General features: G+C 45.9%; 1 long non-coding RNA gene across 2 annotated transcripts; it reads right to left on the bottom strand.

The window, feature by feature from the left end:
* Nucleotides 1-758: 758 nt before the first annotated feature.
* Nucleotides 759-25,266, bottom strand: LOC140189006 (uncharacterized). Of its 2 annotated transcripts, none has more exons than XR_011883427.1 (4): nt 25,042-25,266; nt 8,224-10,897; nt 5,719-5,883; nt 759-4,202 (listed from the first exon to the last, which is right to left on the bottom strand). It is a non-coding gene; the product is annotated as an uncharacterized lncRNA (long non-coding RNA). The 2 variants fall into 2 exon arrangements; XR_011883428.1 differs by having other exon boundaries at nt 8,224-10,592.
* Nucleotides 25,267-25,606: the final 340 nt, after the last annotated feature.

Raw genomic sequence — 25,606 nt, 5'->3', positions numbered from 1 at the left:
CGACAACTCGCGGATACCTCCTCTTATTTACCCCTCAATCATGACCCCACTAAGGAGCACCAGGCCATTGTCTCCCACACCATCACCCACTTTATCTGCTCAGGGGATCTCCCATCCACTGCTACCAACCTTATAGTACCCACACCTCACACTTCCCATTTCTACCTCCTACCCAAGATCCACAGACCTGCCTGTCCTGACAGACCTATTGTCTCAGCTTGCTCCTGCCCCACTGAACTCATTTCTGCATACCTCAACACGGTTTTATCCCCCCTTGTTCAATCCCTTCCCACCTATGTTTGTGACACTTCTCACGCTCTGAAACTTTTCGATGATTTTAAGTACCCTGGCCTCCACCACTTTATTTTCACCATGGATGTCCAGTCCCTATATACTTCCATCCCCCATCAGGAAGGTCTCAAAGCTCTCCACTTCTTTTTGGATTCCAGACCTCATCAGTTCCCCTCTACCACCACTCTGCTCCGTCTAGCAGAATTAGTCCTTACTCTTAATAATTTCTCCTTTGGCTCCTGGCACTTCCTCCAGACTGTACCTCTTCCTACAGATGCTGCCTGGCCTGCTGCGTTCACCAGCAACTTTGATGCGTGTTGCTTGAATTTCCAGCATCTGCAGAATTCCTCGTGTTTGCATCTCTAGGAAGAGGTACAGTTGACGTTTCAGGCCGAGACCCTAAGAGAAGTATTTTTTTTTTAAAACAGCGAGTTTGAAAATTTATGTTTTCTGCTGAGATTCCATCTGGAGTATCATGCACGTGTCTGGTCTTCCTAACTGAGCAAAGATATGCTTGCGTATTGCAGCTGAGTTCAACAGGTTGTTTATTAGTGGAGCTTTGAAACGGGCACAAGGGAATGATGTTTCTCATGTTGGACTATATACACACAGTGGCCTCTTTATTAGGTACATCTACTCATTAATGCAAATATCCTCAGCAGCCAATCAAGTGGCAGTAACTCAATACATAATCATTACACATTATTATTGCACATTGGTAAATTATTGTGCATGTTATTATTCTGTACTTTATTATTAGTTAAGTCTGCACACTGCTAAATGTGTCTTTAAATGTTGCTGCTGTAATGAAAGAATTTCCTACTAGGGATCAATGAAGTACTTATTATTATTATTACAATGAAAGCTCAACATCAGGCTCTTGAATAAAAGAGGATAACTACACTCACTTGCCCCATCATTGAAATGTTCCCACAACCAATGATCTCACCTTAAGGACTCTTTATCTCATTCTCTTGTTATTTATTGCTATTTATTTATATCTGTATTTGCAGAGTTTGTTGTCTTCTGCACTCTGGTTGATCTTTCATTGATCCTGTTATAGTTACTATTCTATAGATTTGCTGAGTATGCCCAATGGAAAGTGAATCTCATGGTTGTATATGGTGATATGCAAGTAGTTTGATAATAAAATTTACTCTGAACTTTGAAAGGAATGAAGGGATGCAAGATTTGTGAACAGATTATAAAGAGATCAACACATTCTGAATTACAGAGAAGGCCCCACAAAGCTGAATGGCCTAATTCTTGCTTCTATTTATGTACATAATAAACCCAAAATTTATACAGAGCTTGAGTTGAGACTGTGTTGCTGCCTGCCAGTCAGAGGCATCGGAGTTGGTGCGTGAAGGCGGCGTGCTGTATAACCGTGGTAGATTGTCACTCGCAATCGCAAGACTCTTTTGCACAGTGATAGTGTAAGTTGCTGCAGGCCTGTTACACTTGTCTGGTGGTGCGATTGTAGAAGCCACGTAGCCTCGATTGTAGCGGGGACAAGTCCTCGAGCCGTGCACTTGCCTGCAGCTGCAGGCCAGGTGAGGGAACGCTGGAGGCGGTGCAACGTGGCATCCGCGCTCAGCAGGGGGCTGGCCTCTCCCGTTGGTGCTGCCCTCTCCTGTTCGAGCGGTGGAACAACAGTCTGGACTGCACGTGTCTGTGCACTGCCAGGAGATTGTACCATCGATTGCAGGACATGTCACTGAGGGTTTTGGACTACATATATGTTCTTATTCCACGTGAAGAGGCTTCTCTACTCGCTTTTTTGAATGCACTATTTTGTTCGTTCTGCACCATGGCCCCCGAGGAACGCTGCCTCATTCGCCGTATCTATTATGGCTGAATGATAATTAAACTTGATTTGATTTGTATCTCACTCTGCTGACAAGATAAAGCAAACAGGGAGAAAGAAAGTGACACAACTGACATGACACAAAGTAAGGCTTTCATTGTACAGATCATTGTGTAAGAATTTCCCATTCTTACAGATACGGTAAAAAGTTTATATTTCAGACTGGATTGAATAAAGCTGAAAATAAACTACCCTTCGTGTTCTTTCTGAAACTATCTGAAATCTAAATATATCTAATTATTTACAAATTAACAAAATGACATCACATGATCAGAATCTGTTTGCTTGATATAAATGGTGTAGTAGCAGCTTTGAGGGCCACTTGATAGTCCTGAAATCGAACCTCAGTGCAGACTGGCGCCTTCAGCTTCCCTGCTTGAATGAAGCCTCACAAATGGGAGATCATTTCCTGCAGCAAACCTGGCAAAATGGGAGATCATTTCCTGCAGCAAACCTGCCTCAACGACCCGGAGAGTGATGCTGGCTGGAGGCAAGGCCCTTGTGGTTTGGCTTCTGGGAGGGTGACCCATGCCAATTTGGGACCCATAGTAATGTGAGACATACAGTAGGACATGTGGGTCTGTGTAATGGGTTATGGGGTAGATATAGGGTAAAACCTTCAGTCCGAGATACATAGCCCACACAAGTAGCAGAGTAGCACTTAAGATATCATCTGGCCAGTGATGCCTGTTGCAGACACGTGACATAAAGAGGGAGATGCATGTCATGTCAAAGACTGTTGCTGTACAGAGAGTATCCCAAAAGACTGACTCCTTTATAACCTACCACTATAACTCACCAGTTGAAGACATGAGTACCCTGAGAAATCTATGTCGGGAGGACACTTATTTTGAAGGGGACAGTGTGGGACCCATAGTAATGTGGAGCATATTAATGGACACTGGAAACCCTCCTAATTTTCTTATATTATGTTCATATTATTTTTATTGCTTTGGTTTGTTAATTTGTTCATTCATAATTTGATTAATGTTTAGTTGCACTAGCAACGGTAATATTTTAGTGGGTTGGTTGATGGTTACAAGGGACATAGCTTATACAGGCACTTGGGGCAGCTGAGGGGTCTGGGGGGCACGGGAGGGCGCATGTGATGGAGTAGACAGGGACGGCCCCGCAGCATGCATGGTCAGCCGATGTGCTTGTGTTCCTGTATTTCCAGAATGGAAAATAAAGACGTTATTTCTAAACTTCTGCACTCCCGGAAGTCCCTTTTGTGTCCAAGTGTGCAACAAGACAGATCCAAAAGGTGAAAGTATTTTTGAAAAAGAAAATTCCGCTGGAAAATATCTTGGCTGTGTAACGAAGCATCCTTCTTTGATGGTAGGACGACATAGAGGAATCATTATTCATTTAAAATGCATCCCCTGATGTATTTTGCAAACAGGGTTTCATCCACATCAGCATTGCTTGTAATAAACAAAATATTAATTGTACTTTTGTTGCTGATTGGAAGAATATTATATCAATAAAGTATCTGATTCAGTGCTTTAAAGTAACTATTTTTCATAAACACCTGTAACATTAAGTTTAGTCTATAATACCTATAACATGTTAAAACCTAAAGATTGACTATCTATGAAACTAATACTAAAAAAACATTAGTAACTAATGGAATCTAAGGAGGCTGAGTGCCTGAGAGAAATGCAAGTCACATACGGGAAACAAGCACAAAAAGATCCAATATGGGGAAGTGCCTTTGACCTTCTGCATGGGGTAGGGGTGGACTTGGGGGCTGCTGTTGGAGACCATGAGGGAAGTAGCACCCTCTCTCCCTGGCGCTCTGCTGTGACAGATTCCCAGATGGATACTGGACCAGCCACTCTCTCTTGTTCATGCTGCAGCCTCTCTGCTTTAGTTTGCAGAGGCCATGGATCCAATGCCCGGCATCGTTGGCGTCGGAGGCCACCAGATCTCATGCCCTTAAATACGATTGTGAAACAGCGGTCGCTGGGTATTTCCGTGGCGTACCGCTGCATTCCCTCCGTCTGGTGACCTGGTCTCAACTCCTTGATGTCGTCGATCGAGACTGCGAGGGGTCGGGTGGGGGGAGGGAGTAAAACAGCAGCAGAGATCAGAACAAGAGATTCAGTCACAGATTCACAAGCACAAGAGATTCTGCAGAAGCTGGGAATTCACAGTAACACACACACAAAGTTACTTATTCACAGCACTTTACCTATTTAGAGATACTCTGTGGGACTGACCCTTCTGCCCCAAAAAGCCACATCACCGAACACCCCACCTATTCAACAGCAGCCTAATCACAGGAGAGTTTACAATGACCAGTCAGCCTTCTTTGAACAGCAGAAGGAAACCCACATGGTCACAGGGAGAATATAGAAACTCCTTACACACAGCACTGGTACTGAACTTTGAATTATTACCTGCCCACTCTCTGCCCCCGATCCCTGACCGAGCAGCAACAACATCACATGAACCACTCCGCTATTGTGGTGCCCTAAAATGCTGGAGGAACTCTGCAGGTCAGGCAGCATCTGTGGAGAGGAATAAAGAGTCAACAATAGGCCAACATCCTCCATCAGGATGAGTCCTGCATACGGGTCTCAGCGTGTGTGTGTGTGGTGTGTGTGTGTGTCAGTGTCTGTTAGTGAGTGTGTGTGTGTGGGTGTGTGTGTCTGTGAGCGTCTGTGTGTGTGTGTGTGTGTGTCAGTGTCTGTTAGTGAGTGTGTGTGGGTGTGTGTGTCTGTGTGTATGTGTGGCGTGTATTTGTGTGTGTGTGGTGTGTGTGTGTCAGTGTCTGTTAGTGAGTGTGTGTGTGTGTGTGTGTGTGGTGTGTGTGTGTGTCAGTGTCTGTTAGTGAGTGTGTGTGTGTGTGTGTATGCGTGCGTATAAACAGTTATGGATGCTGCCTGACCTGCTGAGTTCATTCTGCATTTTTTGTGTGTTGTTCTACCATCTGCAGAATCTCTTGTGCAAAGGCATTAGTGTGTTGCTAAACTGTAGAAATTAGGGTTCTGAGGTGTGGGGCTTCAGGTTTCTGTAGCTCCTGCTTGATGGACATGACTCATGTCATGTTTATGGGAAACCTGGATGAACAGAGAAATGGAAATGGACCAGGAGGTGAGAGACACAGGAGGTTAAGAGGAGCAAATTGCAACAGATGGGAAATATTGTCTGAAAGTTCTTCCCCCTGTAGAATGATGAAGGAATTGGACAGTTGTTAACCTGAGCAACACACACACACACACACACACACACACACACAATGCTGGAGGAACACAGCAGGGCAGGTGAATTGTCCTGATGTGGCTGGTGTTAAACAGGTGGACCGCTGGGTGGTGGGGCCTATTGGGCCAGAAGAATCTGCCTGCACTCCATTTCCAAATAAAACAGAATCAATAAAAGACAGAATCCAGGTCACTGGTGCAATGAAGCAGTAACTCTACTGGCCTCAGCGAGGTGCCATACCAGGAATCAAGGACTAATCCCTGCACTTGTTGGTGCCCAAGACAATGTTTTTAAAACTTTTTAAAAATCTGTTTGCTGCCACACCATCCATCCAAGACTTGAGCAACACTCACACATTTGGCTCCTGGCTGACTTCAGGATCTGTTTGGAACTGTACCACACCGTACAACTGTCTTCTTGCAGTTTGTAAAATCGCGACTTCATCCATGAGCAGGATTTGATCTTCTGCATGTGACTACCCTTGAGAATGGCTGCAATATCATCCTCCTTGATGAGGCCTTGGGAGGAAGACAGAGAGGACACATCAGATGGAGTGATGGTAGAAGTGGAGGGTGGGAGGAGTGGGTAGTGAAGGGGAAGTGGAAGGGAGGGATGGAGTGATGGAACTGACAAGTGGAGAGTGAGGATCTGGTGAGGCAGGGGTAAGTAGTCAGGAGTTAGCAAGGTAGGGGAGAGCAGTGGAGGACAGAGGAAAGGTGTTAATGGGTAGGAGAGGGGAAGGTATTGTAATGAGTGGGATAGAACACCAGAGCACACTACAGGCCCTTCAACCCACAGTATTGTGTCAAACTTTTAACCTGTTGTAAGATCAATATAACCCTTTCCCCAAATAGAGCACTCCCTTTTTCTATCATTCATGTGCTCTGTAATAAACGTCCCTAATATATCTGCCTCTACTACCACCCCTGGGGTGGTTCCACACACACACCACTCTCTGTGTACACTCTGCTATTTGCCATTCCCACCCTGGGAAAATCTCTCTGGCTGTCCACTCGATCTATGTTTGTTATGACCTCGTACACCTCTCTCAAGTCCCCTCTCACCCTCCTGCACTCCAGAGAAAAGCCCTCGCATGCTCATTCTGCCCTCATAAGCCTACAGGAGGATGAGAATCATGGTCTGATCAGGGACAGTCAGCATGGCTTTGTGAAGGGCAGATCGTGTCTAACAAGCCTGGTAGAGTTCTTTGAGGAGGTGACCAGGCATATAGATGAGGGTAGTGCAGTGGATATGATCTACATGGATTTTAGTAAGGCATTTGACAGGGTTCCACACCTTAGGTTTATTCAGAAAGTCAGAAGGCATGGGATCCAGGGAAGTTTGACCAGGTGGATTCAGAATTGGCTTGCCTGCAGAAGGCAGAGGGTCATGGTGGAGGGAGTACATTCAGATTGGAGGATTGTGACTAGTGGTATCCCACAAGGATCTGTTCTGGGACCTCTACTTTTCGTGATTTTTATTAATGACCTGGATGTGGGGGTAGAAGCGTGGATTCGCAAGTTTGCAGACAACACAAAGGTTGGTGGTGTTGTAGATAGTGTAGAGGATTGTCAAAGATTGCAGAGAGACATTGATAAGATGCAGAAGTGGCAGATGGAGTTCAACCCGGAGAAGTGTGAGGTGGTACACTTTGGAAGGACAAATTCCAAGGCAGAGTACAAAGTAAATGGCAGGATACTTGGTAGTGTGGAGGAGCAGAGGGATCTGGGGGTACATGTCCACAGATCCCCGAAGGTTGCCTTACAGGTGGATAGGGTAGTTAAGAAAGCTTATGGGGTGTTAGCTTTCATAAGTCGAGGGATAGAGTTTAAGAGTTGGGATGTAATGATGCAGCTTTATAAAGTACTGTGCCCAGTTCTGGTCGCCTCACTACAGGAAGGATGTGGAAGCATTGGAAAGGGTACAGAGGAGATTTACCAGGATGCTGCCTGGTTTAGAGAGTATACATTATGATCAGAGATTAAGGGATCTAGGGCTTTACTCTTTGGAGAGAAGGAGAATGAGAGGAGACATGATAGAGGTGTACAAGATAATAAGAGGAATAGATAGAGTGGACAGCCAGGGCACCGCTGCTCAATACAAGAGGACATGGCTTTAAGATAAGGGGTGGGAAGTTCAAGGGGGATATTAGAGGAAGGTTCTTTACTCAGAGAGTGGTTGGTGCGTGGAATGCACTGCCTGAGTCAGTGGTGGAGGCAGATACACTAGTGAAGGTTAAGAGACTACTAGACAGGTATATGGAGGAATTTAAGGTGGGGGGTTATATGGGAGGCAGGGTTTGAGTGTCCGCACAACATTGTGAGCCGAAGGGCCTGTACTGTGCTGTACTATTCTATGTCCTATATTCTATGTAAACTAGTCCAGGCAGCATCCTGGTGAATCTCTTCTGCACAATCGATACGAGGAAGGGGGGAGATTGGAAGCTTTCAGTTGAACTTGGAGGAACTCCATGATGTCTTGGGGAGAATGTACAAACTCCTTATAGACAGCAGTGGAACTGCACCCCGATCGGAGATCGCTGGCCCTGTGGAGCGTCGCACTAACTGCTTCTCCACTGTGCCGTAGCAGTGGCAAGGGGAGTGAGATAGTTAATGTGGGTGGGAGACTGCAGGTAAATAAAGGATCTGTGAGGTCATGACGTGTCATCGAGAGATCTGCACAGAAACAGGCCCTTCGACCCATCATTTCAATGATGTCATCGATACTAGCCCCAGAACTCAGCATTTGATCAGTAGCCTTCTACAACTTTGATATTCCAGTGCCCCAAAGTCTTTGGAACACAGCCCCCTTTATATAAAAAAACAATACAGCAATTTTGCCGATACATTTATTTTTACCTTCATCGACTTCACAAGATTGTGGACTCCAGCCTTCTGTTTCCTCCAGGACCAAACGATTCCTCTTTCCATTTCTCTACTTTCCTTGACCCATCTTCAGGCAGCGGTTCCCTAAATCTGAGAACTCTTCTGCAGGCTCTACATTGCTCCCTTCCACTTCCCTCCCCTACTATTGACAGTCCCCTTTGGAGTTTTGACTGCCACTTCCTCATTCGCCTCCTCTCTCTAGCCAGCTTCTCCCGGGATCTCTTTGTCTTGCCCACAAATTTTATTCCCCTGCTCTGCCGCACCCTTCTCTTAACCACTTGCACATTGGTGAAGTCACCCAACCCACTCGACAGCCTCTCTTTGTCATTCTGCTCCTGCTGATCTCTAATGGTTGCTTTGCCCTCACATCCATTTTCCTCCCTCTTATCCTCTCCATTCCAGTGTCCGTCCACTCGTCTCAGCTCCAGTTCAGTCGCCCCTGTTTGGATGTGCCCAAGAGCCTGTTCAGGACTTAGCCTTCCATCTGCCAGAGCCAGTTCAGGACTGAGCATTCGATCAGCCGGTCCCCGTGACGAAATCCCCTGTTCGTTTCATCCATCCCCTGATTCTATACTCCCCTCTTCCATATTCTGGCTTCTAACCACAGTGTTGGTTCTCTTGACTGGTAGTCCGGAGTGTGCAGCAAAGTTCCCTGTCTTCAATTCCTCAGTGTTGGGCTTCACTTCGAAATTTACTGGCTGGGCTGTGCCGATTACAGGCTTGGCCTTCACAGTGTGGGGGCGCTTCTTGGCGAACTTCTGGCAGGCCCACCAGCCGATGATGGTGACAGCACTGCCCATCGACAGGCCAAGGACCACCAGCCGGAATAGTTCGCTGAAGTCCATTGACTTTGTGCGTGATTCCAAGAAAATGTTGTGGAAGCAGCCTCCCGCATCAAGGAGACCAGCCTCTCCCTGAGCACCCAGACGAACTGCCCTCAGCCGGCAGTTTCTTGTGGTCAGGTTCCGGATCATAATGACTTCACAATCTACCTCATTATGATCAAGCATGTGACTACAGGAAAACACAGGTTGTTGTGGACACAGGAGCACATCATGGGAGGTTTGAAGGGGAAAGTGAATCCATTTAATGGGACTGGTGAAGCAGATTGACTTGGAGAATTGATCAACAGGAGACATGGCCTTTCAGGAGAGCAGCAGCAGCCGGGTCTGTGATTCTGATGTACGGCAGGGGAGGGTGGAGACAAAGAGATCTGTAATCACTGGATTACTCCTGATGCCAAGTGCTGGTAAGGACAGGAACAGGAGGACAGGGCAGGTGGATGTGAGGATGAGGAGCTGGTACAGGAGAACAGGTTCAGGTTTCCAGCCACTGGGATCTCTGCTGGGGCAGAGGTGACCTGTAGAAGTGGGACAGGCTGCACTTGAACCAGCCGGGTCAAATATGGGCAGATTTGTTAATGTGTCGCAGGAGGATTGAAATGATTCATCAGTGGGTTGGGAACCAAAATAGTGGTGTGGCAGATGATAGCCCTTTACTCTGCCATGATAGTGGCTCCTAAAAGAGTCTTTTGTTGTGTTTAGTGCCAGGGCTGGGTTCAGGCGGGCTCCCCGCAGAAGCACCGAGCCAGCTGGATGGTAACTTACTCGGCGTGGATGGCGCACAGGTTAGTGTCCTCGAAGAGCCCCACCAGGTAAGCCTCGCTCGCCTCCTGCAGGGCCATGACGGCCGAGCTCTGGAAACACAGATGGGTTTCGAAGTGCTGAGCGATCTCCCGCACCAGGTGCTGGAAAGCCGAGGATCCAGCTGCACAAGGAGGGACAGAGGCCTCGGTTCTGTAGCTATTTTATCAGGACGAGGAATGATGGTGTTAAATGCTGGGCTCTAGTCAATATACAGCATCCTGACATAGGTATTTGTATTGCCCAGGTGCTCCAGTGCTGTGTGGAGAGCCACTGAGATCACATCTACCGCAAACATATTGTGGCGAGAGGCAAATTGCAGTGGGTCCCAGTCCTTCCTGGGACAGGTGTTCATTCTATCCGTGACCAACCTCTCAAAGCATTTCATAACCGGAGATGTGAGTGTGACTGGACAATAGTCGTTAAGGCAGCTCACACTGACCTTCTTGGGTTCCGGAGCAGTTGTTGCCCTTTTGAAGCAGGTCAGAACTTTCGACTGTAGCAGTGAGGGATTGAAAAAACCACTTCCAGCAGTTGGTAGGCACAGGTTTTCAGAGCCTTACCAGGTACTCCATCGGGCCCTGCTGCCCGGCGAGGGTTCAGCCTCTTGAAAGACAGCCTGATGTCGGCCTCCAAGACAGAGATCACAGGGTCATCAGACGCTGCACGTATCCTCATAGCTGTGGCTTTATTCTTCCTCTGAAAGTGAGCATAAAAGGGGTTGAGCTGGTCTGGTTGTGAAGCCTCACTGTCATTCATGATGTTGGGTTTGCTTTGTAGGAAGTAATGGCTGTAACCCCTGCCAGAGTTGACGTGCATCTGATGCAGGGAACGTCTGGAATTCTTTAGCCGGTGGGCATGAGGTCTGGATCAATGGACGGGTTTAAAGAGGAAGGGGTGGCACAGGAGCATCATGGTCAGCGCAGTGGTGACAGTACCAGCGACCTGGGTTTAATTCCCACCGTTGTCTGTCAGGAGTGCGGTTCTCACCCGGGATTCACTGCCTGCAGGGGTTGTGGGAATAAACAAACAGGACGTTCAAAGCAAATTTGTCAGATCCTTCAGAGTCAGGTATAGTGGTTCCAAACCCTCCCCTCACCTCCCAGCAATGTTTAAAGTCCATGGTAGACAAGGTTAGTTTGTGTAATAAAGACACTCTTCAGTAAAAACACTGACACTGTATTTCAAACACACTGAGCTGCCAGAGCACAGCACCGGCCGTGAGGACACAGACCAGTACAGCACACAGCTCTCTAAATAAAACACAATACTGACAGCCCAGAGCTGGACAATCCAGCATTTCACTGCAACTCTGACCTATAAACATCATTACCCCATCTACAGTATTTCACTGCAACTCTGACCTATAAACATCATTACCCCATCTACAGTATTTCACTGTAACTCTGACCTGTAAACATCATTACCCCATCTACAGTATTTCACTGTAACTCTGACCTATAAACATCATTACCCCATCTACAGTATTTCACTGTAACTCTGACCGATAAACATCGTTACCCCATCTACAGTATTTCACTGTAACTCTGACCTGTAAACATCATTACCCCATCTACAGTATTTCACTGTAACTCTGACATATAAACATCATTATGCCATCTACAGTACACCCTTCATAATTTTGTATACCTCTGTTTATTCTCCCCACAATACTCCATATTCCAAGGAATAAAATTCACCTATTTGATCTTTCCAGAGAACTCAGGTGCTTAAATCCAGGAAACATCCTGTAAATTTTCTCTGCACTCTTTCAAGCTTACTTACATCTTTCTTGTGGGTAGGTGACCACAACTGCACACAATACTCCAAATCAGGCCTCTCCAATATCTAATACAACTTCAACATAACACCTATCTCCTGTGCTTTGCCCTTTGTAAATCGAAGTACGATGTGCCTAAGCTTTCTGTATGACCCTATCTATCTGTGATGTCACTTACTGGGAATTATGAATCTGTATTTCCAGATCCCTCAGCTTTAATGCACTTTTTGGTGCCCGACTGCTCACTGTGTAAGACCTACCCTGGTTTGTCGTCCCAAAGTGCAACCCCTCATACTTGTCAGCATTAAATTCCAGCTGCTCCAGATCCCAATGCAAACTTTGAGCATCTTCCTCACTGTTCATCGTACCTGGTGTTATCCACAAAATTGCTGTTGCAGTTCACCACATTGTCATCGATATCAAAGATCTGGATGACAAACAATGGACTCAGCACTGATCCCTGTGGCAGACCACCAGTCACAGGCCTCCAGTCAGAGAGGCAATCATCTGCAACCACTCTTGAACCTAATGCCTAATACAATTTACTACCTCATCTTGAATGCCAAATGACTGAACCTTCTTGACCAACCACCCATGTGAGACCTTGTCAAAGGCCTTGTTAAAGTCCATCTAGACTACATCCACTGCCTTGCATTCATCAACTTTCCTAGTAACTTCCTCAAAAAACTCTATAAGACTAGTTAACACTGTACACAAAGCTATCTTAACTATTCCCAATCAGTCCATGTTTATCCAAATAATTATATCCTTGGTTGCTTAGAAAACTTTCCACTAAACGTCCCACAGCTGATGTTAGGCTCACTGGCCTATAATTTCTCGACTTGTGCTTAGACCATTCCTGCCCGACCAGAGCGGCGTCAGGAAGGATGTGGAAACCATAGTAAGGGTGCAGAGGAACTTTACAAGGATGTTGCTTGGATTGGCCGGGGGGGGGGGGGGGCGCGGGCATGCCTTATGAGGATAGGTTGAGTGAACTCGGCCTCTTCTCCTTGGAGTGATGGAGGATGAGAGGTAACCTGATAGGGGTGTATAAGATGGTGAGAGGTATTGATCGTGTGGATGGTCAGAGGCTTTTTCCCAGGGCTGAAATGGTGAGCACAAGAAAGCAGAGTTTTAAGGTGCTTGGAAGTAGATACAGAGTAGATGTCAGGGGTAAGTTCTTTCACGCAGAGAGTGGTGAGTACGTGGAACGGGCTGCTGGCGACGGTGGTGGAGGCGGATACGATAGGGCCTTTTAAGAGACTCCTGGATAGGTACATGGAGCTTAGAAAAATAGAGGGCTATGGGTAACCCTCAGTAATTTCTAAGGTAAGGACATGTTTGGCAGAGCTTTGTGGGCTGAAGGGCCTGTATTGTGCTGAAGGTTTTCTATGTTTCTCACCTCATGTTTTCTTTTCACCCCATTAAATTCAAGTACCCAATTTGTCTCTGCCTGTCTATACCTGCTATGTACCGTACAAGTCTCACTAATGGCTACAATGTCATAACTCCACAAGCTGATCTAGGTCCTGACCTTCTCTGCCTTTCCTACAATAATCCTCACATCCAAATTATATGCAGCTCAGAACATAAGCCCTACCTTGATCAACCTTTTGATTCCTGACTTTGTGAGGTGAAGAATATCTTTTCCCATACTAATTCCACTATCTGTTCTGGTGCTCTGGTTCCCATCCCCCTGCCCCTCCAGTTCAAACCATAACCCCTGGCAAACCTTCCCACTGGGATATTAGTGCCCTCCAGTTCAGGTGCAAACCGATGCTTCTGTAGTTCCACCTTTCCTTGCAGAGAGCCCAGTGATCCAAAAAGCTGAAGCCCTCCCTCCTGCAGCAACTCCTGAGCCTCCTTGAACTGGATGATCTTCCTATTTCTGACCTCACTAGCATGTAGCACAGGTAGTAATCCTGAAAATCACAACCCTGGGGGATCTTGTCCTTTAACTTAGCACCTAACTCCCTGAACTCACTTTGCAGGACGTGGACAGTCACCCTGTCCACGTCATTGGTAAATAAGTGAATCAGAACCTCAGGCTGCTCACACTCCCAGTTAGGAATGCTGTGAAATGAATCTGAGATGTCTCTCTGATCCTGGCACCCAGGAGGCAATAACCATCTGGGAACCTTGTTCACATTCACAGAAACCCCTTTCTGTTCCCCTAATCAATGAATCCCCCTCACTACAGCTCAACCCTGCTCCCTCTTCCCCCCCCCACTCTCCCCCTCCTGACAATTATCCCACACCTTGTGCTGCCTATGAACACCTCAGTCTCTCCAGGGATCCAGATTTCATCCAGTTCAATCTCCAACTCCTCAGCACGGCCTGATAAAAGTTTCAGCTGTATGCCTTCTTGCAAGAGTAGTCATCAGGGACACTGGATGTCTCCATTTCTTCCCACATCCAGCAAGAAGAGCAATCTAGTATTTTGTCTGGCATCCCCTCTGCTCTAAATGTGTAACAAGAAAATAATAAAGAATAAAGAAAAAATATCTACGTCTGTCTTACCCCTCCCTACTCCAATTTTGGCCCACTCATGCAATGACCGCTCTGTTTAAACCCAACTTATTTTTATTGGATCTTGTCAAGTTCCCAATTATGGGCAATCAAATATCTCCTTGGGAACTGTGACATGCAAAATGTGCCAACTGCCCCTGATCACTTTGTTTAAACTCTCTCTCCTTTTACACAATCTGATGACAGTTCAAGACTATGGTGTGCAAAATTATGAGCTGCAAGAAACTACAATACACACCTATACTGTTCTACAATGGCACAGACTGATCAAAAACATAACACTGTATCGGAAGCACTACAACTCCCTACCAAGACGGATGGGGATAACGGATGACTGCAGGGATTATCCAGTGGGACAATGTGGATAGAGCTCAGGATAAGAGAGGTGCGTTCACTGATGGGGTTATATCACAGGTCTCCCAAATGCCAGCAGGAGATAAAGGAACAGAAATGTAGCAAGTAATCAAAGAGGTAAAAGCAAAAGAGTAGTTGTAGTGGGTGAATTTAATTTCCCCTGTGTTGTCTGGGACTCCCTTAGAGCCAGGGGCTCAGATTATTGCAGAGCTTGTTGGAAGTATCCTGGGATGTTTCTTAACTCAGGAGAGAATAATCTAACCAGGGAAGCGGGTCATAGAAGACATTGTGTTGGGAAATGAGCCTGACCGTTGATAGAAGTTGCCATTTGGGAACAGCAAATAGGGCAAGACTGGACCCGGTGGTAATAGTCATAGTCATAGTCATACTTTATTGATCCCGGGGGAAATTGGTTTTCGTTACAGTTGCACCATAAATAATAAATAGTAATAGAAATAGTAATAGTAATATTACTATTAGTAAATAGTAATAGTCATAGAAATAATAAATAGTAATAGAATAGTAATAGAAAATAGTAATAAATAGTTAAATAGCAATATGTGAATTATGCCAGGAAATAAGTCCAGGACCAGCCTATTGGCTCAGGATGTCTGACCCTCCAAGGGAGGAGTTGTAAAGTTTGATGGCCACAGGCAGGAATGACTTCCTATGACGCTCTGTGCTGCATCTTGGTGGAATGAGCCTCCGGCTGAATGTACTCCTGTGCCCACCCAGTACATTATGTAGTGGATGGGAGACATTGTCCAAGATGGCATGCAACTTGGACAGCATCCTCTTTTCAGACACCACCGTGACAGAGTCCAGTTCCATCCCCACAACATCACTGGCCTTATGAATGAGCTTGCTGATTCTGTTGGTGTCTGCTACCCTCAGCCTGCTGCCCCAGCACACAACAGCAAACATGGTAGCACTGGCCACCACAGACTCGTAGAACATCCTCAGCATCGTCCGACAGATGTTAAGGGACCTCAGTCTCCTCAGGAAATAGAGACGGCTCTGACCCTTCTTGTAGACAGCAATGGTCTAATGTGGTCAATTGGGGTATAGCTATTGGAAACTGTGTTGGGCAGGAACTGGGGAGAGGGGACTGGGTGCAGCTATGATTGATCAGTCCACATTTAACATGTGAGTGATGTTTAAACGCAATTGGGTCAGAATTCAGACAAAACTATTTCTACGAGGAGGAAAGACGAGGATGGTAATGTCAGGCAGATATGTATGCTGAGAGATGTTATAAATTCAGACTGAAAGAAAAAAGGAAGCATAATGAATGTTTTAGATGTAAAAATTGGAGAAGGCCTCTGGCAATATGAAGCAAGCAAGAGAGAAGTTAAAGAGAGAATCAGAAGTGCCAAACCGGGACAAAGAATGACTTTGGTGAGAAGGGGCACTCCAGAGAGGATACCGCAACACAAGGACAAAGGAGAGGGTTGATGTCTGGATCCAGAGGAAGTGGGCGAGGGACTAAACCAGTTCTTCACATCAGTATTCATCAACGTGGTCATCGAGGATAGTGAGATCAGAGAAGGAAGTGATGCTGATATTCCAGGGCACGTTGTTCCTCAGATGATAGAGAGAAACCAGGAAAATATAGACTAGTGAGATTTGGATCAATGCTCGGGAAAGTATTCGAGAAGACTCAGACATAGGATCTCTCATAACTGTTAGGAGGGTAACATGAGGATATCAGAATTTGGAAGGCAAAGTGAGCAAAATCCCAAGAGATTCTCTTGGTATATTCAGAGGAAAAGGGAGGTTAGAGAATCATTCCCCTTGGAGATGAACATGGCATCGGTGTGTGAAACCGAAGGAAATACGAGAGGCTTTCCATGAATATTACCAACAGTTATCTCACCATTGAGAAAATGCGGAAGCTAAGGAAGTGACAGAAATGAGCTGCGATGTCTTAGACCACATTCAAATGGGCAGGGATCTATATCGGAGACTTTAAGGTGCATTAAAGTTGTTAAATCTCCCGGGCCTTATCAGGTACATTCTCGTACTTTGTGGGAAGTTAGAGAATACACTGTGGAGGCCAGGGGAGAGATTGTTGCTTCATCTCAGGCCACAGCTGGACAGTGACTAATCCAGAATTGATAGTTTTAAGGCCAACTCTGTGGATGACACAAAGAGAGATGTAAAGGCAGGCAATATTGAGGAAGCAGGGAGTGTGCAGTAGCACTTGCACAGATTTAGAGAATGGACAAAGAGGTGCCAGATGAAATACAGTATAAGGAAGTGTGTGGTCATGTACTCTCGTAGGATAAATAAAGGTGTAAGCTCTTTGTAATCAAGGAGTAAATTGAGAAATCAGACGTGCAAAGGGACTTTGGGGTCAATAGACAATAGAGAATAGGTGCAGGAGTAGGCCATTCGGCCCTTCGAGCCAGCACCGCCATTCACTGTGATCATGGCTGATCATCCACAATCAGTATCCAGTTCCTGCCTTATCCCCATAACCTTTGATTCCGCTATCTTTAAGAGCTCTATCCATCTCTTTCTTGAACGCATCCAGAGACTTGGCCTCCACAGCCTTCTGGGGCAGAGCATTCCATATATCCACCACTCTCTGGGTGAAAAAGTTTTTTCTCAACTCTGTTCTAAATGGCCTACCCCTAATTCTTAAACTGTGGCCTCTGGTTCTGGACTCACCCATCAGTGGGAACATGCTTCCTGTCTCCAGCGTGTCCAATCCCTTAATAATCTTATATGTTTCAATAAGATCCCCTCACAGCCTTCTAAATTCCAGAGTATGTAAGCCCAGTCGCTCCAATCTTTTGACATATGACAGTCTCGCCATCCCGGGAATTAACCTTGTGAATCTGCGCCGCACTCCCTCTATAGCAACAATGTCCTTCCTAAAATCTGGAGACCAAAACTGCACACAGTACTCCAGGTGTGGTCTCACCAGGGCCCTGTACAGCTGCAGAAGGACCTCTTTGCTCTTATACTCAATTCCCCTTGTTATGAAGGCCAGAATGCCATTAGGTTTCTTCACTGCCTGCCGTACTTGCATGCTTGCTTTCAGTGACTGATGTACAAGAACACCTAGATCCTGTTGTGCTTCCCCTTTTGTTAACTTGGCTCCATTTAGATAATAATCTGCCTTCCCATTCTTACCACCAAAGTGGATAACCTCACATTTATCCACATTAAACTGCATCTCCCATGCACCTGCCCACTCATCCAGCCTGTCCAAGACACCCTGCATTCTCATAATATCCTCCTCACATTTCACACTGCCACCCAGATTTGTGTCATCGGCAAATTTGCTAATGTTACTTTTAATTCCCTCATCTAAATCATTAATATATATTGTAAACAGCTGCGGTCCCAGCACTGAATCCTGCGGTACCCCATTGGTCACTACCTGCCATTCCGAAAGGGACCCGTTAATCGCTACTCTTTGCTTTCTGTCAGCCAGCCAATTTTCAATCCATGTCAGTGCTCTGCCCCCAATACCATGTGGCCTAATTTTGCCCACTAATCTCCTGTGTGGGACTTTATCAAAGGCTTTCTGAAAGTCCAGGTACACTACATCCACTGGCTCGCCCTTGTCCATTTTCATAGTCACATTCTCAAAAAATTCCAGAAGATTAGTCAAGCATGATTTCCCCTTCGTAAATCCATGCTGACTCAGACCAAGCCTGTTACTGCTATCCAGATGTGTCGTAATTTCATCTTTTATAATTGACTCCAGCATCTTTCCCACCACCGACGTCAGGCTAACTGGTCTATAATTCCCTGTTTTCTCTCTTCCTCCCTTCTTGAAGATAGGGACAACATTAGCCACCCTCCAATCCACAGGAACTGATCCTGAATCTATAGAATATTGGAAAATGATTACCAATGTGACCACGATTTCTAAAGCCACCTCCTTAAGTACCCTGGGATGCAGACCATCAGGTCCCGGGACTTAGCAGCCTTCAGACCCTACAGCCTATCCAACACCATTTCCTGCCTAATATAAATTTCCTTCAATTCATCCAATACCCTAGGTCCTTTGGCCACTATTACATCTGGGAGATTGTTTGTGTCTTCCCTAGTGAAGACAGATCCAAAGTACCTGTTCAACTCGTCTGCTATTTCCTTGTTCCCCATAATAAATTCACCGGGAAGGTCAATGTTCATGTTGAGCTGGTAACAAGGAAGACAAATGTACAGGCCACCTAACAGTAGTAGTGAGGTTGGGGATGGAATTAAACAGGAAATTAGAAATGTGTGCAATAAAGGAACAGCAGTTATAATGGGTGACTTCAATCTACATGTAGATTGGGTGAACCAAATTGGTAAAGGTGCTGAGGAAGAGGATTTCTTGGAATGTATGCGGGATGGTTTTTTGAACCAACATGTTGAGGAACCAACTAGAGAGCAGGCTATTCTGGACTGGGTATTGAGCAATGAGGAAGGGTTAATTAGCAATCTTGTCGTGAGAGGCCCCTTAGGTAAGAGTGACCATAATATGGTGGAATTCTTCATTAAGATGGAGAGTGACATAGTTAATTCAGAAACAAAGGTTCTGAATTTAAAGAAGGGTAACTTTGAAGGTATGAGACGTGAACTAGCTAAGATAGACTGGCAAATGACACTTAAAGGGTTGACAATGGATATGCAATGGCAAGCATTTAAAGATCACATGGATGAACTACAACAATTGTTTATCCCAGTTTGGCAAAAGAATAAATCAAGGAAGGTAGTGCACCCGTGGCTGACAAGGGAAATTAGGGATAGTATCAATTCCAAAGAAGAAGCATACAAATTAGCCAGAAAAAGTGGCTCACCTGAGGACTGGGAGAAATTCAGAGTTCAGCAGAGGAGGATAAAGGGCTTAATTAGGAAGGGAAAAAAGATTATGAGAGAAAACTGGCAGGGAACATAAAAACTGACTGTAAAAGCTTTTATAGATATGTGAAAAGAAAAAGATTGGTTAAGACAAATGTAGGTCCCCCACAGACAGAAACAGGTGAATTGATTATGGGGAGCAAGGACATGGCAGACCAATTGAATAATTACTTTGGTTCTGTCCTCACCAAGGAGGACATAAATAATCTTCCGGAAATAGTCGGGGACAGAGGGTCCAGTGAGATGGAGGAACTGAGAGAAATACATGTTAGTAGGGAAGTGGTGTTAGGTAAATTGAAGGGATTGAAGGCGGATAAATCCCCAGGGCCAGATGGTCTGCGTCCCAGAGTGCTTAAGGAAGTAGCCCAAGAAATAGTGAATGCATTAGTGATAATTTTTCAAAACTCTTTAGATTCTGGACTAGTTCCTGAGAATTGGAGGGTGGTTACTGTAACCCCACTTTTTAAAAAAGGAGGGAGAGAGAAACCAGGGAATTATAGACCTGTTAGCCTAACATCGGTGGTGGGGAAACTGCTAGAGTCAGTTATCAAAGATGTGATAACAGCACATTTGGAAAGCGGTGATATCATCGGACAAAGTCAGCATGGATTTGTGAAAGGAAAATCATGTCTGACGAATCTCATAGAAGTTTTTGAGGATGTAACTAGTAGAGTGGATAGGGGAGAACCAGTGTATGTGGTATATTTGGATTTTCAAACGGCTTTTGACAAGGTCCCACACAGGAGATTAGTGTGCAAACTTAAAGCACACGGTATTGGGGGTAAGGTATTGATGTGGATAGAGAGTTGGTTGGCAGACAGGAAGTAAAGAGTGGGAATAAACGGGATCTTTTCAGAATGGCAGGCAGTGACTAGTGGGGTACCGCAAGGCTCAGTGCTGGGACCCCAGTTGTTTACAATATATATTAATGACTTGGATGAGGGAATTAAATGCAGCATCTCCAAGTTTGCGGATGACACGAAGCTGAGCGGCAGTGTTAGCTGTGAGGAGGATGCTAAGAGGATGCAGAGTGACTTGGATAGGTTGGGTGAGTGGGCAAATTCATGGCAGATGTAATTTAATGTGGATAAATGTGAAGTTATCCACTTTGGTGGCAAAAAGAGGAAAACAGATTATTATCTGAATGGTGGCCGATTAGGAAAAGGGGAGGTGCAACGAGACCTGGGTGTCATTATACACCAGTCATTGAAAGTGGGCATGCAGGTACAGCAGGCGGTGAAAAAGGCGAATGGTATGCTGGCATTTATAGCGAGAGGATTCGAGTACAGGAGCAGGGAGGTACTACTGCAGTTGTACAAGGCCTTGGTGAGACCACACCTGGAGTATTGTGTGCAGTTTTGGTCCCCTAATCTGAGGAAAGACATTCTTGCCATAGAGGGAATACAAAGAAGGTTCACCAGATTGATTCCTGGGATGGCAGGACTTTCATATGAAGAAAGACTGGATCGGCTAGGCTTATACTCGTTGGAATTTAGAAGATTGAGGAGGGATCTTATTGAAAGGTATAAAATCCTAAAGGGATTGGACAGGCTAGATGCAGGAAGATTGTTCCCGATGTCGGGGAAGTCCAGAACGAGGGGTCACAGTTTGAGGATAAAGGGGAAGCCTTTTAGGACCGAGATTAGGAAAAACTTCTTCACACAGAGAGTGGTGAATCTGTGGAATTCTCTGCCACAGGAAACAATTGAGGCCAGTTCATTGGCTATATTTAAGAGGGGGTTAGATATGGCCCTTGTGGCTATAGGGATCGGGAGTATGGAGGGAATGGTGGTACAGGGTTCTGAGTTGGATGATCAGCCATGATCATACTAAATGGCGGTGCAGGCTCAAAGGGCCGAATGGCCTACTCCTGCACCTATTTTCTATGTTTCTATGTAATGTTCTCATTCATTTCCAGAGAACTAGAATATAAAAACAAACATCTAACGCTGAGGCTTTACAAGGGTTTGGTCAGACCATATTTGGAGGATTATGAGCAGATCTGGGTCACTTTTCTAAGCTGCTGGCATTGCAGAGGCTGCAGGGGAGACTCACGGGAATGATCCCGGGACTGAAGGGACAACGACGTAATGATCATTTGATGCCCTTGGCCTGGACTGGCTGGAGTCCAGAGGAATGACAGAGGATAGTATTGAAAACTATTGAATATTGAAAGCCCTAGATAGAGTTGATGTGAGAGGATGTTTCCAATAATGGAAGAATCACACCTTCAGAATAGAGATTTCTCTCTAGAACAGATATGAGGAGGAATCATTTTGTCAGAAGGTGATGAATCAATGGAATTCATTGCCACAGACGGCCAAAAAACAGTCATTAGGTATATTTAAAGCAGAGGTTAGAAGGTTCTTAATTATTAAGGGCATCAGAGTTTACGGGGACAAGGCAGGAGAATGGGGAGTAATAAATCCGGCATGATGGAACGGCAGAACAGACAGGATGGGCCAAATGGCCTAATCCTGCTCCTACGACTTAAGGACTCACAGTTTAATGCGGTGCCATTGTTTCAAAAAGGTTGTGAAAACTAGCCGGAACACTACAGGCCAGTTGTTGGGTAAATTGCAAGTTTCTGAGGGACTGGATCTACCAACATTTGGTCTGATTCAGGACAGTCAGCACAGCTTTGTGCAAGGGAAATCATGTCTGACAATCTCTTGCAGCTCTTCGAGGAACTTCACAAGAGCGTTGATGAGGTTAGGGCTGTGGATGTTGTCTGTATGGACATCAGCCAGGCCTTTGACACAGGTCTGGAGGGTTAGATCTGGAAGATGAAATCCATGAGAGATAGTCTATTAGTTTCATAATTGCCTCAGTGATAGGAAGCAGAGGCTGATGGTTGAGGGTTGTGCCTCCGGCTGGAGGTCTCTGTCTCGTGGTGTGCCACTGGGTGCCGGGACATTTGTTGTTCATAATTTATATAAACAATGTCGATGTGAATGTATAGTTCACATACATGTATAGCCAGGATAATCAAGGACATGACCCACCCAGCCAACAGACTTTTCGTCCCTCTTCCCTCCAGCAGAAGGTTCAGGATCTTGAAGACTCTTAAGGCCAGATTTGGGAACAGCTTCCTTCCAACTGTGATAGGACCACTGAACGGATCCTGACCCGGATCTGGGCCGTACCCTCCAAATATCCGGACCTACCTCTCGGCTTTTTTGCACTACCTTACTTCCCATTTTTCTATTTTCTATTTATTATTTATAATTTAAATTTTTAATATTTACTAATTTTAACTAGTTTTAATATCTTTAATATTTAATATTTGTAATCCAGGGAGTGTGAAGCACAGAACCAAATATCGCTTTGATGATTGTACGTTCTAGTACCAATTGTTTGGCGACAATAAAGTGTTAAGTAGTTCACTGAAAGTGACATCTCAGCTAGATACGGTGGTGAAGGTGTCTGACCTGCTGGCCTTCATCACTCGTGGCACAGAGTATAAGAGTTGAGAAGATGTGTTGTAGAGAAACAAGTTTTTCATGAGGACTGACTTGGGATTCTGTGTAAAGTTTTGATCAGCCATTTGTAGCAAAAATATGTTTTTAAACTAGAAAGAGCACAGAGAAAGAAAAATTGCCAGGTTGTTGTTTGGACTTGGGGGTCTGAGTTATCGGGAGAGGTGGTATAGACGAGTATTTTATACCCTGGAGCATACATATTAAGGGGTGAACCTGACAGAGGGATGTAAGATCAATGGGACCAGGAAAGGGTTGGTAAAAACACGAGGACTGGTGTTTCAGATCAGAGGCAAGAGATTTAAAAGGGACATAGCGGGCAGAGGGTGGTGTGTATTTGGAATGAGCTGCCAGTGGTCGAGGCAGACACATTAGAAACATTCTAAAACCACCTGAGTAAGTACACGGTTAGCAAAGGTTTCGAGGTCTATGGGCTCAGCAGAGCCAGGCTGGATTAGCTCAGCAGGGAGGAGGACAGCCAAAGCACCTGTTTTCCACATTGTATTAACTCTGATTCTCATTGCAAAGCCAAAGGATGCAGGAATGACAGGAGCCTTTGAAGCACTGAGATACAGGGGGATGTTGGGTCGCAGAAAAAGATTCCTCCTGAAAATGACAAAACTGGACACCATGGTGAAGGGGCTCAGCTGTTGAGGATAAAAGTCGGCAGCCATGTTGCAGCTGCACACAACTTTGGTCAAATCACTTCAGGCATCTTGTGATCAGATCTGGTTGTCACATCACAGGAAAGACAGTTTCAGTTATAACATTAGATTGAACAAACGTACATCTTTTACTGCTGAGTTTCAAAGGCTGAGCAGAGACTTATTAAAATAAATAAGGTAGACAGACTTTTACACAGGCAGCAAATGTCAGATACTCAAGAGCAGAGCTTTAATTTAAAAAAGAGAGAGGGAATGTTTAAAATAGATTTGGGAGGTGAGTTCTTATTTTCCATGGAGACTGGTGGGTGTTTGAAAAATGCTGCTGGGGAAAGTGAAGCTGACACACCAGTAATGCTTAAATCATAAACAAGAGAAAATCTGCAGATGCTGGAAATCCGAGGAACAGACACAGAATGCTGGAAGAACTCAACAGGCCATGCAGCATCTGTGGAAAAAAAAAGTACAGTTGACATTTCAGACTGAAACCCTTGGACAGGTCTGGAGAGAAAAAAAGCTGAGGAGTAGATTAATAAGGTGGGGGAAGACAGAGAGAAACACCAGGTGATAGGTGAATCCTGGAGGGGGACGGGTGAAGTCAAGAGCTGGGAAGTTGATTGCTGAAATTGACTGACGGCCATGGAAGGAAGAAAAAGGGGGAGGAGCACAATAGGCAGGGAAGGAGATAAGGTGAGAGGGGGAAAAAGGGGTTGGCAAATGGTGATGGGGAAGGGTGTTGGTGGCATTACCATAAATTTGAGAAATAAATGTCCATGCCATCAGGTTGGAGGCTACCCAAACAGAATATAAGGAGTTGTTTCTCCAACTGAAGCGTGGCCTCATCACGACTCTGGAGGAGGCCATCACTGGACATATCAGAATGGGAAAGGGAAGTGGAATTAAAATGGGTGGCCACTGCTCTGTTGGATGGAGTGCTGATCCATGGTGAAGTGGTCTCCCAATCTACATGGGGTCTCATCGATATGCAGGAGGCCACAGCAGGAGCACTGAACACAGTATATCACCCCAACAGACATACAGGTGGCGCTGTCTCACCTGGAGGGACTGTTGAGGGCCCTGAAAGGTAGTGAGGGGTAGGGACTGGTGTAGCACTTGTTCTGCCTGCAAGAATAAGCGCCTGGAGGTGGATTGGCGGGAAGGACAATGGACAAGGTAGATGTGTAGGGAGCAATCCCTGCGGAAAGCAGAGAGATATGTTTGGTGGTGGGATCCTGTTGGAGATGGCAGAAGTTTCAGAGAATTATGTGGTGGCTTTGGAAGCTGCTGTGGTGGCAGGTGGTAATTAGTAAAGTTTAAGAGGTGTTTGGTCAGGCACGAACAGGCAGGGACTGGAGGGATATGGACAGGTTCAGCCAGATGGGATCAGTTGTGGTCAGTGCAGACACTGTGGGCTGAAGGGCCTGTCCCTGTGCTGGACTGTCCCACGTGTGTTGTGTGTTGAAACTCAGACGGACACTCACTGTTACCGGTCGGCAGGCAGGAAGAGAAGAAGCCGATGTTCACAGTGGACACGCAGTCAGGTCCACCAGTCCGCTCCCACATCCACATGGCAATGGCAGAGAACAAGAAGCAGCTCGTCTCATCACCTCTGTGGCCCATTCCAACACCTGTCATTCTTCCAAAGGGCAGCAGGTTCAGACCGACCCTTCAGTTCAGTCACTGCCGCCCCGCCGGGGGGAGGAAGCCTCACCTCCACCCCCGGGCCCAGGGCGCTCCCCCTCCCCCCTCCGCGGCCCGTTGCCATGGAAACGAGTCTCACGGTCCATGTGCTTCTCTGTGACGTCACAGGCAGCGACTCGGCAACGGGACAGGAAGGCAGCGGCCCAGGAGGCGGGGCAGAGTAAGCTGTCAATCAGAGGAGCCGCTGGTAAAGCTGCAAATGGGTCAACGTACTCTTCATGAAAAAGGGCCGCTTGGCGGGGGAAACCTCAACTCAACCCCGGGTCCAGGGCCCTCCCCGACCCTGGGGACTTTTCAAAGACTGCACTCTGGCTCTGAGACGTCTTTCCGCAAGATGCTGTCCTG

Source organism: Mobula birostris, chromosome 28, assembly GCF_030028105.1.
Source record: "Mobula birostris isolate sMobBir1 chromosome 28, sMobBir1.hap1, whole genome shotgun sequence".
NCBI lineage: Eukaryota > Metazoa > Chordata > Chondrichthyes > Myliobatiformes > Myliobatidae > Mobula > Mobula birostris.
The sequence above is the reverse complement of the archived record's forward strand: the minus strand, read 5'-3'. Positions and strand labels throughout refer to the sequence as shown.